Source organism: Petaurus breviceps, unplaced genomic scaffold (genome assembly GCF_028583685.1).
Source record: "Petaurus breviceps papuanus isolate PSGF00001 unplaced genomic scaffold, PetGlider_PUasm1.0 178, whole genome shotgun sequence".
NCBI lineage: Eukaryota > Metazoa > Chordata > Mammalia > Diprotodontia > Petauridae > Petaurus > Petaurus breviceps.
In genome coordinates, this window is record NW_027185777.1 from 26,522,180 (window position 1) to 26,545,699 (window position 23,520).

At 37.9% G+C, this 23,520-nt stretch overlaps 1 pseudogene; it reads right to left on the reverse strand.

Moving 5' to 3' along the window:
• Positions 1-21,246: 21,246 nt before the first annotated feature.
• LOC138159838 (inosine-5'-monophosphate dehydrogenase 2 pseudogene) lies at positions 21,247-22,721 on the reverse strand (annotated as a pseudogene).
• Positions 22,722-23,520: the final 799 nt, after the last annotated feature.

Below are 23,520 nucleotides of genomic sequence, written 5' to 3' on the forward strand. Positions count from 1 at the left end.
TTCAAAGAGTATGGACATTTTAGTCATTTTATTTTCATAACTCCAAATTGCTTTCTAAAATGGTTGTACCATTCCACATTTTCACCAGCAGTGTATTAGTGTACCTATTTTCCCACAACCCCTCCAATATTGACAGTTCCCTTTTTTTTTGTCTTTTTGCCAATTTTCAAGACATGAAGAAAACCTCAGAGTGGTTTTGATTTGCATTTCTCTTATTCATGATTTGGAGCATTTTTTTCACATGGTAAAGATTTTGCAGTTCTTTTGGGAATTGTTTGTTCCTATCCTTTGACCATTTATCTATTGGGGAATGGGCAACTTATGTTTTCCACTTTATCAAATACTAGAATATTGAGTTCTATTATTTCCAAATCTCCCTTATCTAATTTGTTCCATTGATTTAGCTCACTTTGATTTATGTTAGATGGTTTTGATGACTGCTGCTTTATGATAAAGTTTGAGATCTAAAAGTGCTATTACCCTTTTGCCTTTATTATTTTTATTTATGTCTCTTGATATTCTAGAGCTTTTGTTTTTCCAAATGAATTCTGCTTTTATTTTATCAAACACCATAAAATTTCCCCTTGGTAATTTGATTGGTATATTAAAAATGTACATTAATTTTGATAGAATTATCTCTTTCAATACATTGGCATGGCCTAACCATTAGAACTGAATATTCCTCAAGCTATTTAGATCATTCTTTATTTATTTAATGAGTGTTTTGTAATAAATCTATACAAGTCTTCTGTATGCTTTAGAAAATTTATCCCTAGATATTTTTTGCATTTTGTAATTATTTGGATTCCCCTACTATTGCTCCTTGTGTTTTGTTATTATACAGAAATGCTGTTGATATCTGAGAATTTATTTTGTACCCTGCAATTTTGCTGAAGCTATCAATTGTCTCAAGTTAATACCACTGCTGATTCTCCAGGGTTTTGCAAGCAAACCATCACATTATCAGCAAACAAGAGTAGTTTTCTTTCTTTTATTGTTATTGCTTTAATTATTTTCTCAGCTTTTGTTGCTACTACTAGCATTTTCATAACTATGTCAAATAATAGTAGGAAGAGTAGGCATCTTTGTACTTCACGCCTATATTTATTGGAAAAAGTTCTAGTGTATCTTTGATTTTGCATATGATGCTTCCTTTTGGTTTTAGATAAATCCTTTATATTCTCTGTGCCTATACTTTTGTAGGGTTTTTAGCACGAATGTTTTATACTTGGTCAAAGGCTTTTTCTACATTTATTGAGATGATAATGTAGTTTTGTATGTTTTTTATTTCCTCCTTTATCATAGTGAATGATTTCTTGAATTTGATGGAATTGTTTGATTGCATTTGAATTTGATAGAATTTTGCTTAAAATTTTAAAATCTATGTTCAATAATGATATTGGCCCATAGTTTTCTTTCTGTGTTTTATCTTTTCCTAGTTTAGGTACTAGGACTTTATTTGTCTCATAAAAGGATTTTGGTAGGATATTTTCTTTTGCAAATTTTTAGAATAATTTATGAAGTTTTGGAAGTAACTATTGTTTAAAAGTTTGATAGAATTTTTCTAAGAATACATAAGGTCCAGGAGTTTTTTTCTCTTTGGTAGTTCCTTTAAAGTGAGATTTCCTTTTCTGAGGTCAGATTATTTAAGATCTCTATTTGGTCTCCCAATAGTTTGGGTATTTTGTATTTTTTAAATTATGTCTCTATTTCTTTTATGTTTTCAGTTTTGTTAGCATATAACTACATAATATGTTCTGACCATTCTTTTTATTTCTTCTGGCTTTCCTGTGATTTTACCTTGCTCATTAGCTATTTTATTGATTGGATTTTCTTTTTAATCATATAAGGCAAGGATTTATCAGTTAGTCTTTTTTAAGAAAACAACTTTTAAATTAAACTTTTATATTTATTTATCACTCCTAAGGGCTTTTTGGTTTCCAATTTGCCTATTTTCCCTCTAATTTTTAGTTTTTCCTCTTTTGTGCTTACCGTGTTTCCCCGATAATAAGACCTATCCCGAAAATAAGCCCTCCCCCAAAAATAAGCCCTATTGAGATTGCTGCTTTAGTAAAGGTGATCCCCTGTGCTACACGCTACATTACGGTGCCCTCTGTATGCACCCCCCCCCCCCGCGTGAAACGCACGCTGCACTCCGAGCTGCATCCAATCAGAGCTGCAGCAGTGAACACATCATCCTGTTCTTCCCCAGTGATTTGCTTATTGAATAAAGGTACATTTTTTTGTTCACATTTACCTGTTTATTAAAATTGCTGTCAATGTTCATTAAAATAAGCCCTCCCCTGAAAATAAGCCCTCTGGTGTTTTTCTGTCCAAAAAATTAATAAGACAGTATCTTATTATCGGGGAAACACGGTATTTTAGGTTTACTTGATTTTCTAAATTTTTTTTTGGAGGGGGGGAAGGCAGGGCAATTGGGTTTAAGTGACTTGCCCAAGGTCACATGGCTAGTAAGTGTTAAGTGTCTGAGGCTGGATTTGAACTCAGGTCCTCCTGACTTCAGGGCCAATGTATCACCGTCACCTAGCTGCCCCTGATTTTCTAATTTTTAAAAATGTATATTCAGTTCAATAATTTTCTCTTTTTCTACTTTGTCAGTGTGTGATTATAAGGATATGATTTTCCCCCTGAGGACTTTACTTGCATCTTAGAAATTGGCATAGTGGGTAGAGTGCTAGGCCTTGAATCAGGAAGACCTAAATTCAAATCCAGCCTCAGATACTTACTAGCTATGTGATCCTGGGCAATTCCTTTAACCCTATTTGCCTAAATTTTCTCACCTGTAAAAATGAACTGGAGAAGGAAATGGCAAAGCACTACAGTATCTTTGCCAAGAAAACTCCAGATGGGGTCATGAAGAGTTGGACACAACTGAACAGCAACCAAACAACATTGTTTCATCATTATAATTTTTTTTCACATCATTATTGCTTCCTGTCACTATTGTGAAGTCTCCTGTCACTACTGTGTTATATATTATCTATGTCTTCTTGAAGCTTAAATACTGTTTCCTTTATGAATTTGGATGCTAAGACATTTGGAGCATTTAAGTTTATTACTGATATTGATTTTTTGTCTATGGTTCCTTTCAGCATAATTTAGTTTCCTTGTTTGTCTCTATTTTTTTTTTGAATGTTTGCTTTTGCTTTGTCTGTTAGCATGATGGCAACTCCTAATTTTTCAGATTCTCATGAGGTACAGTTTTTCCCCATTTCCTCAGTTTTCTTTTGTGTGTGTCTTTGTTTTTTAAATGTGTTTCTTGTAATGCAACAGATTGCAAAGTTTTGTTTTGTTTTTTTATCTAATCTGTCACTTTTTTCATTTTATTGGATTGTTTAATCCATGCACATTTAAAGTTCTTGGAATTAGGCTTCTATTTTCCTCCATTTGTCTCTAAAATTTTTTTAAGTTATGATATTTTTTTTGTCCTCTGTAAACAAACACAGTATTATGTTCCTTCAATTATTCTTTCATCTTTTTTTTTTTTTTTTGGAGGGGGGAAGACAAAACAATTGGGGTTAAGTGCCTTGCCCAAGGTCAAACAGCTATTTTAGTGTCAAGTTTCTGAGGTCAGATTTGAACTCAGGTCCTCCAGACTTCAGGACTCTATTCATTGTGCCACCTACTTGCCCCCTCATGTAATTTTTTTTATGTGGTCCTGTTCCCACAGGCTTTCTTCCCCTGTCCCCCATTCTTTCTTCTCATTTGTTACTGTATTGCCTTTAGGATTCTGTTTATTTGTTCTTCTCTCCCACCTTTATCTGCCTATATATTTCTTCATCCTCATTTTTCCTCTCATTTAGAATCAAATAGATCCCCACTCCCTTTTCAGCTTAGCTTTTTAATTTCATTTTTACACCCCTTTCCAAAAAAAGTTTTCTATTACTTTCTTCATTATCCATCTCCTCTTTCTATTTACTCTTATTTTATTCTCTGCTTCATGATTCATATAATCATCAGGTCTCTCTTTTGTTGATACAGTACTCATTCTAGGCTCTGCCTTTTAGGGTTTAAAAATCCTATGGATTACCTTTTCGCATTGGGCCTCATTCTCGAAACAATGCCAATTATTCCAAGTCAGAGAAGACATTGCCTAACGATAGTGCTGTCCCCACCCCCCAACTTTCATTGGTCTATAACCTCTCTTGTTAACATATATTTTCTGTATTTGCCTGGAAATATCTTCCTTGTGTTCAAAATCTCCCATTCCTCGAAGTTTCAGTTACCCCCAGGGGTTCCAACTTCTCCCTCCCAGGAGAGATAAAAAAGTAGACTTTTCAGGCATCAAAATCCACCAGGTCTCATCCAGTATAAAATCCTCATCTCCCTTCACCTATAGGAGTATTCATCAGTGGAATCCCCTCCCACCTCCAGAGTAAGTCCTCCTTCCTTCCCCTGTCCCCCCATCTTTCCACACTCTTCACTCATTCTCCTGTAGGAGTAAAATCATAGAGGTCACCTTCCCCTCATTGTTAGCCCTTGATTTCACCCTGGCACAGTTAATCACTCCTCTCTATCCCCTTGTTGTTTTCCCCCTTTACATGTTCCCTCCCATATTATAATGTAGTTTTACAAAAGAAACATTCATTTGTAGACAGGGTGTTGCCAGGTTCTATCCATAATATTTCCTCTCTGTATCTTCACAGATTTCTGCCTTGTGTACCTTTAGAAAGACATCTCTATCAATCTTTCTGTTGTCAATATATTGCTGTTGCTGTCTGCATTTATTTGTTACTAAAACTCTCTTGTTTGGAGGTATTAAAAAAGCAAATAATCGCTTCAGTTTTGGTTTTCTTTCTAAAAATATTTTAAACTCCTATATTATTGAATATTCCTTTTTTGTCCTTTGTTAAGCTCGGATTTACAAATCACCCTAGCATGCATCTTGAACTCCAATGCTTTTTGGAACACATTGGTCCATTGTCTCCTTTTTTACAGCAGGTGTGGAATAGTCTCACATTATTTGAAGGTCCTTTCCTTTATATTTGATGGTCTTTCTCCTAATGTCTTGCAGAACTTGCTTCTGACTTGAATTATTAAATTTAACCGCTCTGTGTCTTAGAGTTTACAGTCTGTTTTTTTTTTTCCTGGAGGAGATCTATGAATTTATTTCATTTGAGATTTCATTTTCTAAGTTCAGAATTTTGAGTAGTTCTCTTCTATTTTTTCTTCATTATGGCATTAATATTTTTTGTCCTGTTATGTTCTTCTGGGAGACCTATGATCCTTAGGTTATCTCTATGCATCCTGTCTTCTTGATGTTGGCACTTTTTTTGTTTATTTAGTAGTTTATTTTTCCCCAGTTACATGTAAAAACAATTTTTAACATTCATTTTTGAAACTGAGTTCCAAATTCTCTCCCTTCCTCCCTCCCTCCCCTCAATCACCCAATGAGAACGCAAGCAATGTGACATAAGTTACATACGTGTAGCCATATGTGTCCTGTCTTCAAGATCCATGTTTTGCTTGTGTAGTGAGCTTATTTAAAAATTTTATTTTTTGCTTTTTGCTCTTTTTCCTATAAAAGTTGTCCTTCACTTTCATGAATTTTCACTCTCAATTTCTTTTTCCCTTTTTTGTTTCCTTGTTGAGGTTTTCCATTGGAGATTCAAGTTTTTCTGTTTTGTTCATTATTTTTGCTGTTCAGGTTGTAAATTTTGCTCTCATAATTATCATTTTTCTTTTAACCACTCAATAACAGTGTATTGTGCTTCCACCTGCTTTTCAAATCCCACAAGGTCCTGTGTCTCATCAAGTGTTGGATCATTTTCCTTCATTTTGCAGTATTCATTCATATATTCCTGAACTTGTTCATTAGCTCAAAAGGTCATATTCCCTTCTGTTGCTGTTTTTCCTGTTGACTTTGTATGTGTGTGTGTGTTTAAGGTCTTTGAGATTTCTTTTTCCTGGAAACTTTGATAGTTTCAGTATTTTTCTCCCTCTTATTTTCCTATCAATCACTTCCCTACTTATTTCTCTCAGATTGTAACTTCCTTGGGGATTGGATTTCAAAGCATCTCAGTCTCTTCCCATTTTGGGCAATTCACAGTTCATAAGCCTAGGTCTCTGTCCCAACTGATTTTTGAGCTGTCAGAAATGGCCCCAGCTGAACGCTGTTCTCTTTTCTTCAGTCTTGATGGAATGTTGCACACCTCACCATAAGCAGGGTTTCTTATTCTATTTTTTGGAGGGGGAGGGGGGAAGGCAAGGCAATTGGAGTTAAATGACTTGCCCAAGGTCACACAGCTATTAAGTGTGTCCAGTGTCTGATGCCATATATGAACTCAGGTCCTCTTGACTACAGGGCCTGTGTTCTATTCCCTGCACCACCTAGCTGCCCAGGGTGTCCAATTCTTGTAACTTGTCCCAGTCCTCTTAGTACTCTGGTGTGGGACCAACAGTTCAGAGCCTGATTTTCCCAGCACTGGCAGTTCAGAGCTCTGCAGTCTGGTGCTTCTAGATTGTAGTCCCTGGACAGCTTTTGCTCCTGAAGTTCTTTGGCCAAACTGGCTGTCAATACCTGTGAAAACTTCTGTAGCCTGGAGCCAGGGTCTCTGGGGCACTAGAAAGAAGGAAGGAGAAACAAGTGGATTTTGATGGAAGCCTGTGTTGTGTCCTTGGGCCTGCTAGTATGGTTTTGCTGCTAATAGTAGAGAAGGTGGGAGAGGGGTGCTGAGAGAGCTCAGGATCAATGAGCATCAGTTCCTGGGTTTGGGGTTGTTGTTTTTTTTTAATTTTTCTTTTGGATCCATGGAAACAGCTGAAATTGTTTTATTTTTGGTGCATAATTTTTCTTTGGAAGAGGTTTGAGAGGTTGTGGGAATAAAGAAAAATGTCTAGTCTACCATCTAGTTGGTTTTGCTCAACTTCAGCGTTCTTACCTGTAAACTGGATTATAATTACTATATGGCACTGACTTTGTTGGAACATTATAAGGATCAAATGAAATAATATAGTTAAAGCACTTTGTAAGCCTTTAAGTGCTATAAAAATGTCTATTATTATTCCAACTTTGTGCCGCATTTATTTCTTCTTGGCTAGAATTTTATAAAGGGTCATATATAATTATTTTCACCAAGTTTAATTCTTTGCCTTTAAAAATGCGGATTAAGTACAATGTAAGAAAGTTAGGGTCATGCTCTATGGATTGTTGCTTATGGAGTGTGAATTGTCATTACTAATCTCTGTTGGTGTTCTTTCATCATCTTAGAAAAGTACTTTCAAGAACAAAAATCAAAGCAGCCCTAATTACCATTATTCTTCCAAAAATCATTCAGAGAATGGAACAAAAGTCTTAAATTAATCCTATCAAACCTCCTAAGTTCCAAAACTAGATTTAGTTCAATGTGAGGGAAGGTTCACAGTTTTTTCTGTCCTTGCAGTTTCCCTTGACAACTGCTAAAATGCAACTGTGTGAGGGAAACAGTAAATTTGTGAGGAAAATGAAATTTCTGTGGAATTTAAACATAAAGACAACTAGTGCCAGATTTTCATTTAATTAAGTGTTAGGGCCCCACATCCAAGCAATATTTGAATAATTACAAAAACATTCATATTTCAAAACATTCATAGTGCATATTATTATAATATCCATTGCTATACTAAAGAAAAAAAAGTACTACTGGGTTAAGAGGTAGTTAGATCTGTCAGTTTCAAGTTGAAAATTCTTAAAATTCATCCAGGTTAAAAAAATGAATGTTTTTTTTTGTCTCAAAAAAGTAGAATTATTAATTCCCTAGTGGTAAAAAAAAAAGAGAAAACAAAACATGTTTTTCCTGCCAAAGGGCAGTCCAGGGACCATCCCACCTCAGAGCCACAGTATACTGATTTTCTTTGCATTTCCTCAGCATTTATATAATATTTGTGAAGCTTAGCTAAAAAATTCTAGCTTGAACAGAAAATTCTGTAAAATGTGGTGATGATATCAGATAATGATAATCTGATGGCACAATTTTGAGTTCTTTGAGATGCTGTTTGTCAACCCCCTGAACTAGCAATATTGAATGAGAAAGAAGACAGTAATTTGAACTTTTAAGTTCGTGTATCTAATGACTTGACTTTTAATACTTGACTGACACAGAGAGGTTTCAGAACTGAAGAAACCTGATCAAAGGGTGTGTTGGAAGAGGAAATTAGACTCCTTTTTCTCACAATATTTGGATCATGCATCCCCTAACCTACCATGGGAAATAAATAATTAAGATTTAGGTTTTGGCTCCTATCTAGGTCTCTCCAAAGAAGGAAGTCAAAAAGATATTCAGTATATACTCTAAATCAGTTATAGGACAACTATTTATTTCCTACACATGAAAGAAATGCAAACAAAGGGCTTTCATGGGCTCAAAAGGACAGAATAATTTTTAAAAGGATTCAATAATTTAACTTATAATTACTGCTACAATCTTTCCAAAAGCCAATACTGAAACCTTGTCAGAACATCAAGCAGTTTTTTTGGTCTACCAAAGAGACATTCCACATTGAACTTGGGCTGTACACCACTATTCAAATAACTCTCAGCTTGTGTCTTCTTTTGGTGGCTATTTTCTCAGATAAAGAAACTCCCCCACGATACTAGTCAGTTCAACTGCTGGGCCCAGTAGATCTCTGAACCTCTAGAACTCACCAAAGTCATCTCCAAAATCAGACATCTTAAAACTAATGTTCTGTCACCTACTAAGGAAAGGAAAAATAAATTAGAAATGGAAGTCAGGGGACGAGGAAAAAGTTAACCTAATTTATGTAGGAGTGGTATGGGGCCTATGGAAACTAGGTGTCACAGTGGATAGAATGCCAGTCCTGGAGTCTGGAAGATTCAAATCTGACCTCAGACACTTACTAGCTATGTCACCCTAGGCCAGTTGCTTAACCCTCTTTTTGCCTCTATTTCCTCATTTGTAAAATGACCTGGAGAAGGAAATAGCAAACCACTCTAGTATCTTTGCCAAGAAAACCCCACACGGGGTCACAAAGAGTCAGACAGGTCTTAACAACAACAAGGCGACGAGATGGGGGAGGAAATGGCCCATCTTTCTACTTCTTATTTTTTTTTCCATTTTTCAAATGCTTTATTTACTTCTGATTTATATCATTCATTTCTGCCAGATTTTGAGTTACAAATTTACTTCCCATTTTTCCCCTACCCACCACCCCAAAATAGCAGTCCCACAGTCCCCTCCTCCAGTCTGCTCTCTCTCATATTTTCTCCCATATCCCTTTCAACTTTTCCAGTAGGGAATGGTGGATCTCTATGCTCCAGTGCCTGTATATCTTATTTCCCAATTACATGTAAAATAGCATTAATAATAGTATATATATATATATAAACATTTGATTTTAAAACTTTGAATTCCAGATTCATTCCCTTCCTCCCTTGTCACCCACCCTTACTGGGAAGATAAGCAGTTCAGTATAGGTTGTACATGTGTAGCTAATGCAAAACAATAACATAGTAGATATATTGTAAAAGACTGACTATATTTCCCTCCCTCCTATCCCACCTCCCACTTGTTCTATTCTCTACTTTGATCCCATCCCTTTCAAAAGTGCTTCCAACTTCCCTCCCCCCACCCCCAGCCTGCCCTCCCTTCCATCATCCCCTCTTTCACCCTCTTCCCCCCCTACTCTTCTGGAGAGTGAGATACCCTATTTAGTGTGTATTTCATTCCCTCCTCAAGCCAAATTCAATGACAATAAGGTTGAACCATTCCCTTTTGCCCTCCTGTAGCAACAAGCACCCTGGCGTCCCCAGGGTGGCTGCTCACACAGGTTCTTAGATCTGCTTTGATAAAGGAAAGCAACTCAAAATGGGTTAACAAGCTTACTTTAATCAGTCAAATATGTATCGTTTACCTAGTTCAGGGGAAAAAGGTCAGCACCCCGAACTTCAAAGTATACAGGCAGAATTATCAAGACAGAAACAGATCAAGTAGACAGCTTTCCAAACTGTCCAGCCATTACATCCAAGCCAAATCAACATCTGGGTTTCAACATCTAGGTTTTTCAAAGCCGGGGGGCTCTGGACAATGGCTTCCCAGAATCCAGATCAAATCACAGAACACTTCTCAAAGTGAGCCCCAAAACAAAGCTACACATCAGGGCTTATATAGCCTTCTCCTGGCTCAGAGAATGTAACAACCTTTTGGACCCACTGGCCAATCAAAAAGTATCTACTGGAAAACAAGCCTCCACCCCAGGCTCCAGGTGTGCTTTAGCCTAGGGGCAGGGAAGATCTTTAAAATTTATATTCCCATTACACCTCCTATTCTTCCCCTCCATTGTAACCATTTTCCCTTGCCTCTTCTGTATGAGATAGTTTACCCCATTCTGTCTCTCCCCATCTCCTCTCATTATATTCCTCTCTCCCCTCTTATTTCACCTTTTAAGTATCACCCCTTCCTGTTAAATTGGTCCTGTGCCCTCTATCTATGTATACTGGTAAACATATATACACACATTCACATATGTATTCATATGCCTATATACCCTCATATATAAACATATATATATATATATATATATATATATATATATTTCTATTCCCTTCAACTATTTTCATACTGAGAAAAGTTTCATCAGTTACAATGATTGTTTTTCCATGTAGGAATGTTAATAGTTCAACTTTGATAAGTTCCTTATGATTTCTTTTCCCTGTTTACCTTCTCATGCTTCTCTTGCTTCTTGTATCTGAATGTCAAATTTTCTATTCAACTCTGGTTTTTTCAACAAGAATGCTTGAAAGTCTTCTATTCCACCGAATGACCATATTTTCAACTGAAGCATGATACTCAGTTTTGTTGGGCAGGTGATTCTTGGTTTTAATCCCAGCTCCTTTGACCTCCAGAATATCATATTCCAAGATCCCTCAGAGTAGAATCTGCCAGATCCTGGGTTATCCTGATTGTGTTTCCACAATATTAAAATTGTTTCTTCCTGGCTGCTTGTAATATTCTCTCCTTAATCTGGGAATTCTGGAACCTGGCTATAATATTCCTAGGAGTTTTCTTTTTGGCTGTTTTTTCAGGAGGTGATCAGTGAATTCTTTCAACCTCTATTTTGCCCTCTGGTTCTAAAACCTCAAGGCAGTTTTCTTTGAGAACTTCCTGGAGGATGATTTCTAGGTTTTTTTTTTTTTTGATCATGGCTTTCAGGTAGTCCAATAATTTTTAAATGATCTCTCCTGGATCTATTTTCCAGGTCAGTGGTTTTTCCCATGAGATATTTTACATTGCCTTCTATTCTTTTATTTGTTTGGATCTGTTTAATAGCATCTTGATTTCTCATAAAGTCATTAGCTTCCATTTGCTCCAATCTAATTCTGAAGCAATGATTCTCCTCAGTGAGCTTTTGAGATTTTTTTTCCATCTGGCAAATTCAGCTTTTTAAGGCATTCTTCTCCTTACTGCCTTTTTGAGCCTCTATTGCCATTTGAGTTAGTCTATTTTTTAAGGTATGATTTTCCTCAATCAGGCTGTTGACTCTCATTTCGTAATTTTCTTGCATCATTCTCATTTCTCTTCCCAATTTTTCCTCCACTTCTCCTATCTGCTTCTTAAGGTCCTCTATGGCCTGTAACCAGCTCGTATTTTCCTTTGAAGCTTTTGGTACAGGAGTTCTGACTTCACTGTTTTCCTCCTGTTCCATGCTTTGCTCCTTTTTGTCCCCAAAATAGGGGTCTAATGTTGGAATCTTCTGTTTGCTTTGTTTCCTTTGCCTGGTCATGTTGCCCCTCAGTCACTTGACCCCTGGGCTTTTTGCCACAATAGGTCTCTGCCACCAGACAGGGGAGCTTTCATCCCAAACACTGGGGTTTTCTTAGCTGCTGGAAGTATTAGATGGGTACCCTCTCTGAGGCCTGCACATGCTCTGGCAAGCTGGACTCACACTCTAGGACCTCCACCCTAGACTGCAATCCAGATCCAAGCAGGTTAAAGCAAGAGCGAACACCCCTCAGACCGGTTGCTTGGTCCCCCTACACTATGCAGGACAGGGCTGAAGCTGCCACATGGCGCTGGCTGGCTTCTCAGTGGCTTCTTGCCTGGGGGCAAAAGCCATGAACTCCCACTTACTCGGTCCCAAAGTCCAGACTGCACTGACCTCACTTTGTCCTTTGCATCTATGTATTGATAATTCTGTCACAGCTGCTGCTGATCTGGAGTCCCTCCTGCTGGTGGCTGGTCAGACCCGCCCTGGGGCTAAAACTTCTGCTCACTCAGCCCTGGGCTTGGCTCCCAGAGCCCTGGTGCTGACTGATTCCTGCCGGCCTGCAGGGCTGTCCTCAGCAGGAGGTTAGCTTCTCTGTGTCGTTTTGTGGGTTCTGCAGCTCCAAAGTTTGTTCAGAGTCCCCTTTTTACATTGATTGGGGAAGGTGGAAGCCAGAGCTGCTCAGAGATTGTGTTTCTACTCCACCATTTTCCCATCTTTCTACTTCCTAAGAAGAAATCTAGTTACAGAGTACCAGGTTGAGAGTAACCAACAGGCCTTAAGGCCATTGGTAAGGTAGGGGGATGTCTACCCCAAGCATGTGAAGACTTCCTTTAGTGCAATGTGCAGATGGGAATCATTTGTTACAACAGCCATGAAGGGTAGCTAAAGTTTAGAGCTTGATCAGACATAGAAGATGCCAAGGTCATCTACTACATCACCAGACATCACCAGTCATCCTGATTTTTGTTTTGTCATTGGACTTTGGTGACTCTGGAAGAGAAAATGAGGCTGACAACTTTGCACAGCTCTGTTTCATTTAAATCCAATTCAGGTATAACTGTAAGTTCATTGGTTCTCTTCAAAAATGAACAAGTCACAGAGCACAGTCTGACATAAGGAAATAGAAGAAAGAGGGAGTCAAAAGCTATCTCTTCCTTTTTTAAGCCTCACAGCACCTCTCCTTAGGTCATGGGGTAGGGGAGTGTGGTATAATGATTTCAGGACAACCCAGGATTTGCTAAATGATACCAAAATACCAATCACTGAGTCACTTTTGCCCTGTTTAATACTTCTAACTAACTCTGCAATCTTGGTTGAAAATTAATTTTTTTGTTACTTAACTTCTTTGAATCCTGTTTTCCTATGCAAAATGAGGATTATCTGGTCCTGGGATCTCAGAGGACTCTTCCCTCTAAGAGGCAAGGAGGTGGGGTACCTTTGCAAGCTTTACCAAAGCTCTTGTCAGCAAAAGGAAATGAGGGAAAGACAGCTGACAATGCTGAGGGAACCTTTCTTCCTCCTCATAATGTTGATCAAGCTTCCTGATCCCAGGCTAACTCCCTGGTTTCCTGATTCCTAGCTGATTCTTTTGTTTTTATCCTTCATTTTTACTGCTGCTCATTTCATTTTGACCCAGTTTGTCACTTAGTATCTGCTCCATTGTTTCCTCTGTTTTGGCATACTGACTTCCTCCCCAGTCATCGTGTTCCCTAGCTGGGGACAGAGTTCATAGTGACCTGATCTGCTGCTTTCCCTTGTCCCCCACCTCACAACCCCAACTTGGTCTCTTAACCCCTTTACTTCCACTGTAGAAGGACTTGGCCAGGAAAATAGTGTATATATCCTACCTTCTTTGCAATATTTTTGTGAGAATTAAGGAAATAATGTAAATTTAATACTTAGAAGAACAGAAAATAGTTGTTCAGTTGTGGCCCACTCTTCTAGACCCTTTGTGATGTTTACTTGACAAAGATACTGCAGTGATTTTCCATTTCCTTCTCTAGATCATTTTACAGATGAGGATATTGAAGCAAACAGGCTTAAGTGACTTACCCAGAGGCACATAACTAGTAAGTATCTGAGGTCAAATTTGAAGTTAGGAAAATGAGTCTTCCTGACTCCAGGCCTGGTACTGTACTCACTGTGCCACCTAGCTGCCCATAGAATTCAGTATACAACTGCAAAGTGTAATAAGACCTGACTTATTCAGAGCTCAGCTGTCCAGCAATATAACTGATAGAAAACTATCTATTACCCAGGAATAAGAAAAAAGGTCTTTTAGTAATCAGTTGATGTCTGAGCATAAGAAAATTAAAATATTTAGACCTCAGGGCCCCAGAGAGAAGTTCCAAAGTTGAATGAATTAAATCCCAAGTTGGCCACACTATGGTTGGCTAGGATGGATAATCAGATGGGATTTAAAGGTAATAGGAAGTAATACCATAATAGCAGGGGAAGAAACAGAAAATTTGAGGAAATTACTGGCATAATTTTTTAAAAAGAATTTATAATTATTTAATGTGGGGACAAGTAATCATTCACATTTGTATGGCATTTTAAGCTTTCCAAAATGCTTTCTTCTCAACAATACTATGAGGTTTTTAGTACAAATATCACTATCTTCATTTTATAGATCTGAAAACTGAATCTATGAGGGGTTAGGATATTTACCATGGTTATGCAGCTAGTCAATGTCTGAGGTAGGAGCTGAACTCAGATCTCTTGACTTCAAATTCAACACTCTTTTCACTGCTTCCCATTGCCTGATAAACCTTAATGGGGTCTGTAAGAATCATTATGTAACAGAATAGCATGAAAATTAATACTCATCATGCTGACTTGAATTATCAAGATTAAACTATTTTAAATATATTTAGACTAAGAAGACAGGAGGTAAATAATATATTTTAGAGATACTTTTAAGCAAAATAGTTGAAACCATTGAAATAATCTAAAAAATTGGTGCTTAAAGGAACATATCTTTATATGATAATCAGAAGCTCAATTATATAGAATAGATTATTACCTGAGGACTACTGATTGGCAGCCTTTTATTGTGTTATCAACTGATTATTATGTAAATAGGAAGAATGGGTTTTACGTGGAAAGAGATGAGATAACTTTGTAGAGGATACAGGGAAATATATATGTATACATATACATACATACAAACACACACACACACACACACACACACACACACATATATATATACATATACATACATGTATTTGTTATCTATAGTCCCAGATCTCAAGGAACTTATGATTTGGTAAGGGAGTCAAGAATCACACATGCAATTACCTAACAACATAAGATAACATTTCAAGGCCAAATGAGTGACATAGTATTATAAGACTTCAGAGGAAAGAGAGGTTAGTGATCAGGGCATTTCATGGAGGAGGTCTGATTTGAGTCAGTCATTAAAGTTTACTGAGAAACAAATCAGAAGACATGGGGAGGAGCGGTGATTTTGTAGGTTTAAGATTTACTTAACTATGTTTCTTGGTTACAGGGGTGGTCACAGTGAGGGGCTGGACTTGTTGGGCAATGACTCTAGTATAAAAACAAGGTATCAGTAACAGAAGAAAAAAAGTAGGTCAGGGTTGAGAACAATGTAAACTGGAACAAAGATAAAATGAGGTCAGAGGTGACATTCTGTGTTTCAGTCACTTCTTCATGGCTTCCAATGGCTTTTACAGATCTGACCCTCCAAGAACTGAAAACAATTAATTGCCATTATCATAACTTCACATTTCATTTTTCATTAATTGTTTTCTTTTAACAAAAATCTATTTTCTCTCTCACCATCCCCTCCCTACATTGAGAAAAAAAAAAACAAATCTTTAATCATTTTGCATTTCTATGGCATTTCAGGGTTGGCAAACTGCTTTCTTACAATAAACCTGGAAATAGTCTAGACTAACTTGGCCTTGACAAATGAGAAAACATTGAAATTTTTTGAGCAGGGAAATGAAAAGGTAAATGTAATATTTTAGAAAAATTCTAATGGCTATATATATATAGGATAGGCTGCAAAGCAGAAAAAGAGTTGGGGGTCTAGAGACAAGTCAGGAGACTATTCAAATAATCCATGTATGGAATGATAATGGCCTGAACTCAAGTCTGTATAAATGGGAATACAAAGAAAGGGCTACACACACACACACACACACACACACACACACACACACACACAGCCCAGATATAATTGTAGAAGAAAAGAGTTAAAGAGTTAATTTCACAGCCACTATGAACAGGGTCAGAAATAAGGGTAGGAGCTTGGCATTAAAGGTATAAGAAAATTCCTGACAGAGATGAAACAGGATATAAAAAGGGTATTTTTTTGAAAACTCTAAGGGAAAGCATTGAGAGAACAAATAGTTTAAGGTAGGAAATATGAAATCTTACTTAATTAATAAATCTCTGAAGATTAAAATGGACCAAACAGAAATCAACGATCCAATGAGACAAGAAATATTAAAACAAAATTAAATGACTGAAAAAATAAGAGAAGATGTAAGAGATGTCCTACTGTGTTTCCCCAATAATAAGACCTATCCCGAAAATAAGCCCTCCCCTTACTGTGTAAGATTCCTCTAAAATAAGCCCTCCCCCGAACATAAGCCCTATTGAGATCGCTACTGTAGTGAAGGTGATCCCCTGCGCTACACGCTACATTACTGTACCCTCTGTATGCACCGTCCCCCCCCTCCCGGGTGAAACGCACGCCGCTCTCCGAGCTGCATCCAATCAGAGCTGCCGCAGTGAGCGCGTCATCCTGTTCTTCCCCAGTGATTTGCTTGCTGGCGCCATTGAGAGCAGTGCCGAGGAGGAGAGCTGAGGCAGGACAACACAAGCCCTCCCCTGAAAATAAGCCCTCTGGTGTTTTTCTTTCCAAAAAAAATAATAAGACAGTGTCTTATTATCGGGGAAACACGGTATTAAAAATAATTGATCTGGGAAACAATCCAGAGGAGATAATCTGAGAATCATTAGACAACCAGAAAACCAGGACCAAATGGGAAAAAAAAGTCTGGATGATATATACCAAGAAATTACAATAAAAAATTTTTGAGCAAAATGAAAATAAAAAGAATCCATTCAAATCATCTTATAAAATAAATTCTAAAATGAAAACTCCCAAGAGTGTAAAAATCCAAAGCCACAGGTATTTTCAGTATCAAAGAAAGATTTCAAGTACCAAGGAGTCACATTCAGTATTATACAAACCTTAGCAACTTTCATCATGAAGAACAGGAGAGCCTAGAATATGAAATTCCAAAAGACAAAAAACTTTACAACCAAGAATATCTTACCCACCAAAACTGAACATAATCCCACAGAATGGCAGGGGGGGGGAGGGTAAGGGGGTGGCTAGGTGGTGCAGTGAATAGAGCATGGGCCCTGGAGTCAGAAGGACCTGGGTTCAGATCTGGCCTTACACACTTAACACAAAAAAATAGCGAAGTGACCTTGGCCAAGTCACTTAACCCTAATTGCCCTCCAAAAAGCAAAAACAAAAACAAAACAAACAAACAAACAAAAAAGAATGGCAGGGGGAAGACTTTTTTTTTTGCTTTTTGGAGGGTCAATTGGGGTTAAGTGACTTGCTCAATGTCACATGGCTAGTTTTTTGTGTTAAGTGAGGAGGGAGACTTTTGATGAAATAGAGGACTTCAAAGGATTTTTATAAAGAAGTTAAAATTGAATAGAATCTTTAAAACACAAACACAAGAGTTAAGAGAAACCTACAAAGGTAAATACATCAGAACAAATGGGATTATTCATTGATAAATTATTTAAATTGTAATAGGAGGAAAAGAAACAAGTCGTATCTCAGAACTCTAACACCTTCAAGCAACATAAAGAGAGGTAAGAAAGATAAGCAGAGAGGTTGGATGTGATTTTGTTCAGTGTGGATGATAACAATTGAAGAAAAGGGATACAAAAATGAATACACTAGGGAAGAAAAGGGCAAACAAGGGTAGAAGTTACTATTTCACATAATCAGGGTATGCAGATTTAAAAAAAAGACTATACAAACATGGAGGAAGGGGGTAGAAATCACATGAACCTTATTTTCATCCAAACTGGACAAATAAAAGTTGAAAACAGGCCACAGCTATACACACAGAATTTTGTGTAGAAAAATATCAAACTCAGGGAAGGGAAAACAAGTGACAATACTATTAGCTATTAATGTGATAGGGCAATACTACCTATTTAAATTATAATATTACTTACATAAACTTATTTATTCAGTATCATACTAATCAGACTACTAAAGGATTACATTAGAAAGGGTGGGGGAAAATAACAAAATTCACATAGAGGAACAAAAGTAAACTCAAGAAAAGTAATGAAAAAAGTGGGAACTATACACACCAGTCTGTATTGGATCTTACACTATAATTATAAAACAGTGATCTTCAAAATAATTTGATATTGGCTAAAAAGTAGAAAAGATGATCAATGGTACAGATTAGGTATACAACATACAAAAACAAATGAGCACAGAAGCATAGAATTCAATAGATCCCAAAACTTCAACTAGGGAAAGAACTCATTATTTGACAAAAATTGTTAGGAAACTTAGAAAACTGTCTGGAAGAAATTAATTTAAAACCAATATTTCACAACATATACCACAGCATGCTCCAAATGGATATATGACATAGACATAAAGGGTGACATCATAAACAAATGAGAGAAGCAAGGAATCAAATACTTTAGTGTTCACAGAAGATACAACAGATAATTTGGATTACATAAAATTGAAAAAGATTTTGCACAAACAAAATTAATGCAGATAAAATTAGAAGAGACAGTTAAGTAGAAAAAATTTTACAGCAAGTTTCTCTGCTATAAATCTGATATACAAGATATTTAATGAATTCATTGAAGTTTAAAAGAATCACTATTAACAATAGGCTATTCTCTAATAGACAAATGTTCAGATGATATGTATTAATAGGCAGTTTTCAAGGGAAGGAATCCAAGTTATCAATAAACATAAAAATGCTCCAAATCACTTATAATTAAAGAAATACAAATTAAACCATCTCTGAGGTTCTACTTTTCACCCATCAAATAGGGAGAAAAAAATAAAAGAGGAAAATTATAATTGTTGGAGGGGCTATAGGAAGATATATATATATATATATATATATATATATATATACTAATATACTGTTGGTAGAGCTAGAAACTAGCCTAGACCTTCTGAAAAACCATCTGAAACCATGTCCCAAAACTATGTACATCTTTTAACTCAGAGACACTACTACTAGGCCAATATCTCCAAAAGATCAATATTTATGGAAATATTTATTGTAGCTCTTTTTGTTGCAGCAAAGAATTAGTGACAAAAGAGCTGTTAATCATTTGGGGAATGACTGAACAAATTATCCTGTAAATATACTGCACTGTGAGAAATGATGAAAGGAAGGGTTTCAGGGGAAGTTGCATGAATTTGTATGAACTGATACAGATGAAGTCAGTATAACCAGGAGAACAATTTATATAATAACAATATTGTAAAGAAAAACAACTTAGAAGACTTAAGAACTCTGATCAATGCAAAGATCAACCATAACTTGAAGACTAATGATGAAACATGGTACCTCCTGTCAGAGGGGTTATAGATTCAGGGTATAAAATAAGACATAGATTTTTGGATATGAAAAATGTATGAATTTATTTTTGCTTAACTATGCTTATTTGTTCAAGGATCATGTTTTTGTTTTTGTTTTGTTTTGTTTTTGAAAAGAAACTGGGGAGGTGAGAGGGAAGCTATTGATAGTGTTAACTCAGAATTTTTAAAAAAACATTTTAAAAGAGTATGTGGTGAGAAAGTAGAGGCTATAAGCATAGGAGTTTTTTGTTTTTTTTTTAGACAACAGGAGCTTTATTGACACAAAAGCATGAGAGCCTGAGACTTAGCAGAGCTAAACAAAGCCATTGATATAGGATAAGGACCAGACATATACACAGAGAGTTATATAGCCTGTAGGATGATGATGTAATTTCAGGGTTTCTATGGGGGTTGGAGGATGAGGAAGATGGATGACACAAGATAAGGGGGGGGGAAATTTTGTGACCCAATATAGAAGGGTGGTAAGGAAGTTTATGGTCCCGGACAAGGGGGAAGTTTTATGGCATTTCAAGGTAAGGAAAGAGACTTTAGGACACTCTCAAGCTCAGGAGGGCCTCCCAAGGTACTGAGAAAGCAACCTTTAATATTGTGTTAACCCTTAGTGTGCCTCTATCCACATCATTTCCCTACTCAACCACTAGGCAAGAGAATTCTTCCAGGAAAAAGAGATGAAAGTCATTTTCTCCAGTAGCTGCTTCCTGCTGCACAGGGATGAAGAGTCCATTTTCCAGGGCCCAGAATTGGTTTTGGGGCGGGAGGGGGGAGTTGGTCAGCATGGAGTGCAGAATTTGGTGCCAGTTGAGTCCAGGATGGTGAGAGGCCGGACACCAAGGGTAAGGGTTGGAATCTTGTAATCTGAAAGTGGAATTTCCAGTGCAGACAACTGCTGGCTTCTTACCTCATGGCAGGTACTTCCAGGCTTTTGATGGCAGGGGCTCAGGGCCATTACCAGCCAGGCCCTCATGGTAGCTGATATCTCTTCCCTCTGCCTCCTCTCACCAGGTGGGAGAAGGGGAATTTGCAGGGGGGTGGGAAGGGTCAAATTCTCTTTTCCTAATCTGCAAGCATAGGAGTTTTAATATCCTTCATAGGAATTTAGCATAGGAGAGAAGCAGGGAAAGGTTGATAGCTTGAAGGAATGACAAGGTCAAAGGAACTTTTGTTTGTTTGTTTTGCTCAGAATAAAGGTAGTGAGAACATATTCTTCTCTTGAGGGGAACCACTCAATAAAGACTGAATATTCATAAGAGACAGAAGCAATGATGGTTGTAGCAGGGTCTTGAAGGAAGTGAGGAAAGGGATTGAGGGTTCAGGTCAAGGGAGAGATAGTTTTGGTGTGTGAAGGGAATTATGACTTTCATATTAATTGATATGATATATGTAATGAATATACTAATAATTTAGATTTCTCAGAATTGCCTCTTCTGGCTTGTGAGTTAGAAGCTTACAAAGCAGCTTGAAATGATCAATCAAATCCTTGACAATGCTCTCACAATCACTGCATTCTTGTGTCTGTATACCTCAAGTCAAGCAAATTAAAGATTGCAGAAACTTCCTGTCACACTCTGGCTCTGTGACCTACCAAGTGATGAACCCCAAGGACCTGAAACAATATTGTTCCCACAGAATTCCAGAACACCTGAACTATGGACTCATGGGCTTATTGTTGGAAACCATTTTGGCTCTGGAAATGATTGTTTGTAATCCACCTTCTATCCTCCCTTCCCACATGTGATTTATGTATATAATCTTTGCCTTCACTACAGCAAGGTGGAATTCTGATCAGGAGAATTCCCAATTTGCAAATCTTTTTTTTTTCACTATATCCAGCTTTTTATTGGAAAACAGAGAGAGAGAGGTGAGAGTCAATAAAAGCAAACAAGGCCACTTCTCAGAAGAGCCTTCTCAAATGAATGGAGTCCATGGATATCTCCTTCCACCTGAGCAGATGATGTCTTCTTCTCAAATTTTAGCTCCCAGTACATCATGGATCTGACTTGAGTTAGACTCTTGGCAACAATATCTTGGCAGGAGTGCTGGATGCCAGCAATCAAGTAGGGAACAAACTTGTGGATGGGCTCTTTGTCCTGCACAGCCCAGACACCCCTTGAGCCACTTTGATTTTGTCTGCTTCACTGAAGTAACAGTTTTGGCTGCCAAGGTTCTTGTCGATGGCATTGAGAGAGCCCATCCCCCGGTATTTCTTTAGCTGAATCCCATTGGAGAAGAAGTACTCACCTGGGGCCTCTGTGGTGGCTGCCAACAAAGAGCCCATCATCACTGTGGAAGCTCCAAGGGCAAGACCTTTGGCTATGTGGCCCACATTTTGGATACCACCATATGCAATGACTGCGACCCCCAAGTCCCGTGCATATTCTGAGACCTTGTATACAGCTGTTGCCTGAGGCCGCCCACATGCCAGCACTTCCCATGTGATGCAGATGGAGCCGCTGCCCATGCCAACCCTCAGGGCATCCACTTCAGCATCAATGAGGCTTTTTGCCTGTGAAGTTGTTATCACATTGCCACCGATAACCTGGAGGTTGTTATATTTCTACTTGTTGTATTTGATCATGTTAATTTGGAAAATGGGGCTTCCTTGGGAAGAGTCCAGCACGACCACATGGACACCAGCTTGGGCCAGCAAGTCAAGTCAATACTTGTTGTCCTCATGGGTGCCGATGACTGCCCCACACAAAAGTTGCTTCTTGGTGTCCTTGGATGCCAGGATATAGTCCCGATTCTTCTTCAGGTCCCTGCGGGCAATGATGGCTACAAGCTCATCATCCTTATTCACAATGGGTAGCTTCCCTTGCTCTGTTGCAGGATTTCATTGGCTTTTTTTAGTGAGTCCTGCAGGAGCCACCACTAGATGCTCCCTCCTGGTCATGATCTCCCCCAGGAAACAGTCATGTTCCTCCTCCTTGAGAAAGTCTATGTCATGAGAGGAGATGATGCCCACTAGGCAGCTGTCCATTTTGCCATTATCTGTGCTTCGGTTTCCACAGAAGCTAAGCCTTGCCTTGGCTTCAAACACATCTCTGACTCGATCTTTGGGGCTCAGGACCATAGGGTCAGTGTTGAAGCCGTGCTCATATTTCTTCACTTTATGCACTTCATTGGCCTGGAATTCTGGGGTGCAGTTGTGATGGATAAAGCTAATACCTCCTGTCAGTGTCATGGCTATGGCCATCCTAGCCTCTGTGACAGTGTCCATTGGGGACGAAACCAATGGGGTCTTCAGGATTATCTTTTTGGTAAATGCTCAAGTTAGGTCTACTTGGTCTGCTGTGATGTCGATATAATCAGGGAGGAAGGATGAGGAAGTCATTGTACGTGAGCCCATCTCCACAGTTGAAGAGTTACTGCTCGGTGGGCCTATAGTTTGGAAAAAAAACAAATGACGCTGCTGATGAGACGGGGCGGGGAGGAGGGAGGAAGAGGCGGGCCGGGCTAGCGAGAGACCCACGAACAGCAGTGTGGGTTGGGTCCTTCTCCCGCCCCGATTTGCGAATCTGTTCCTCATAATGAAACTAATTCATTAAACTGCTACTTGATTACTGGCACTTTGTCTCTAGCCTGTTCTGTTTCATCATTCCAAGGTTAGAGAATGGCTCAGTAAAATTCTGTTAACAAGTGATAATTTTTATTATATAGGGCTGACGAAGTTTCTTCATAAAAACCCTAGGAAGTAGCCCAAGAATCATTACCCTTATTTTGTAAATGGTAAAATTCATAAACAAATAGGCAAAGTGATTTACTAAAGGTTACTCATGTTTTATGAGGCAGAGCCAAGATTTGAACTGAGATGTTCTGACTTCAAAGCTAGAATATTTCTCTCTACACAAACTTCTTATGAAGGAGACTTTTCTCTGAGACTGCAGGATCAGAGGAGATTGGTTAAGATATTGAGAGGTTGAATAGAATCTTTTTCAAACCTTCTCTTCTTTAAATGTCCCACCCTTCAGATTGCCTCAAACTTTATCAAGAAAACAGAGGCCCTTTGTCACTCATTCCCTCTTTCCTCTTTGTCCATCTCACAATCCATTGACATCATTCCTTATTCTATGCTCCTTTAGTCCAATGTATGATTAAGAGGTGCCCACATCAACCTCTTTACTTATTTATACACTTGATCC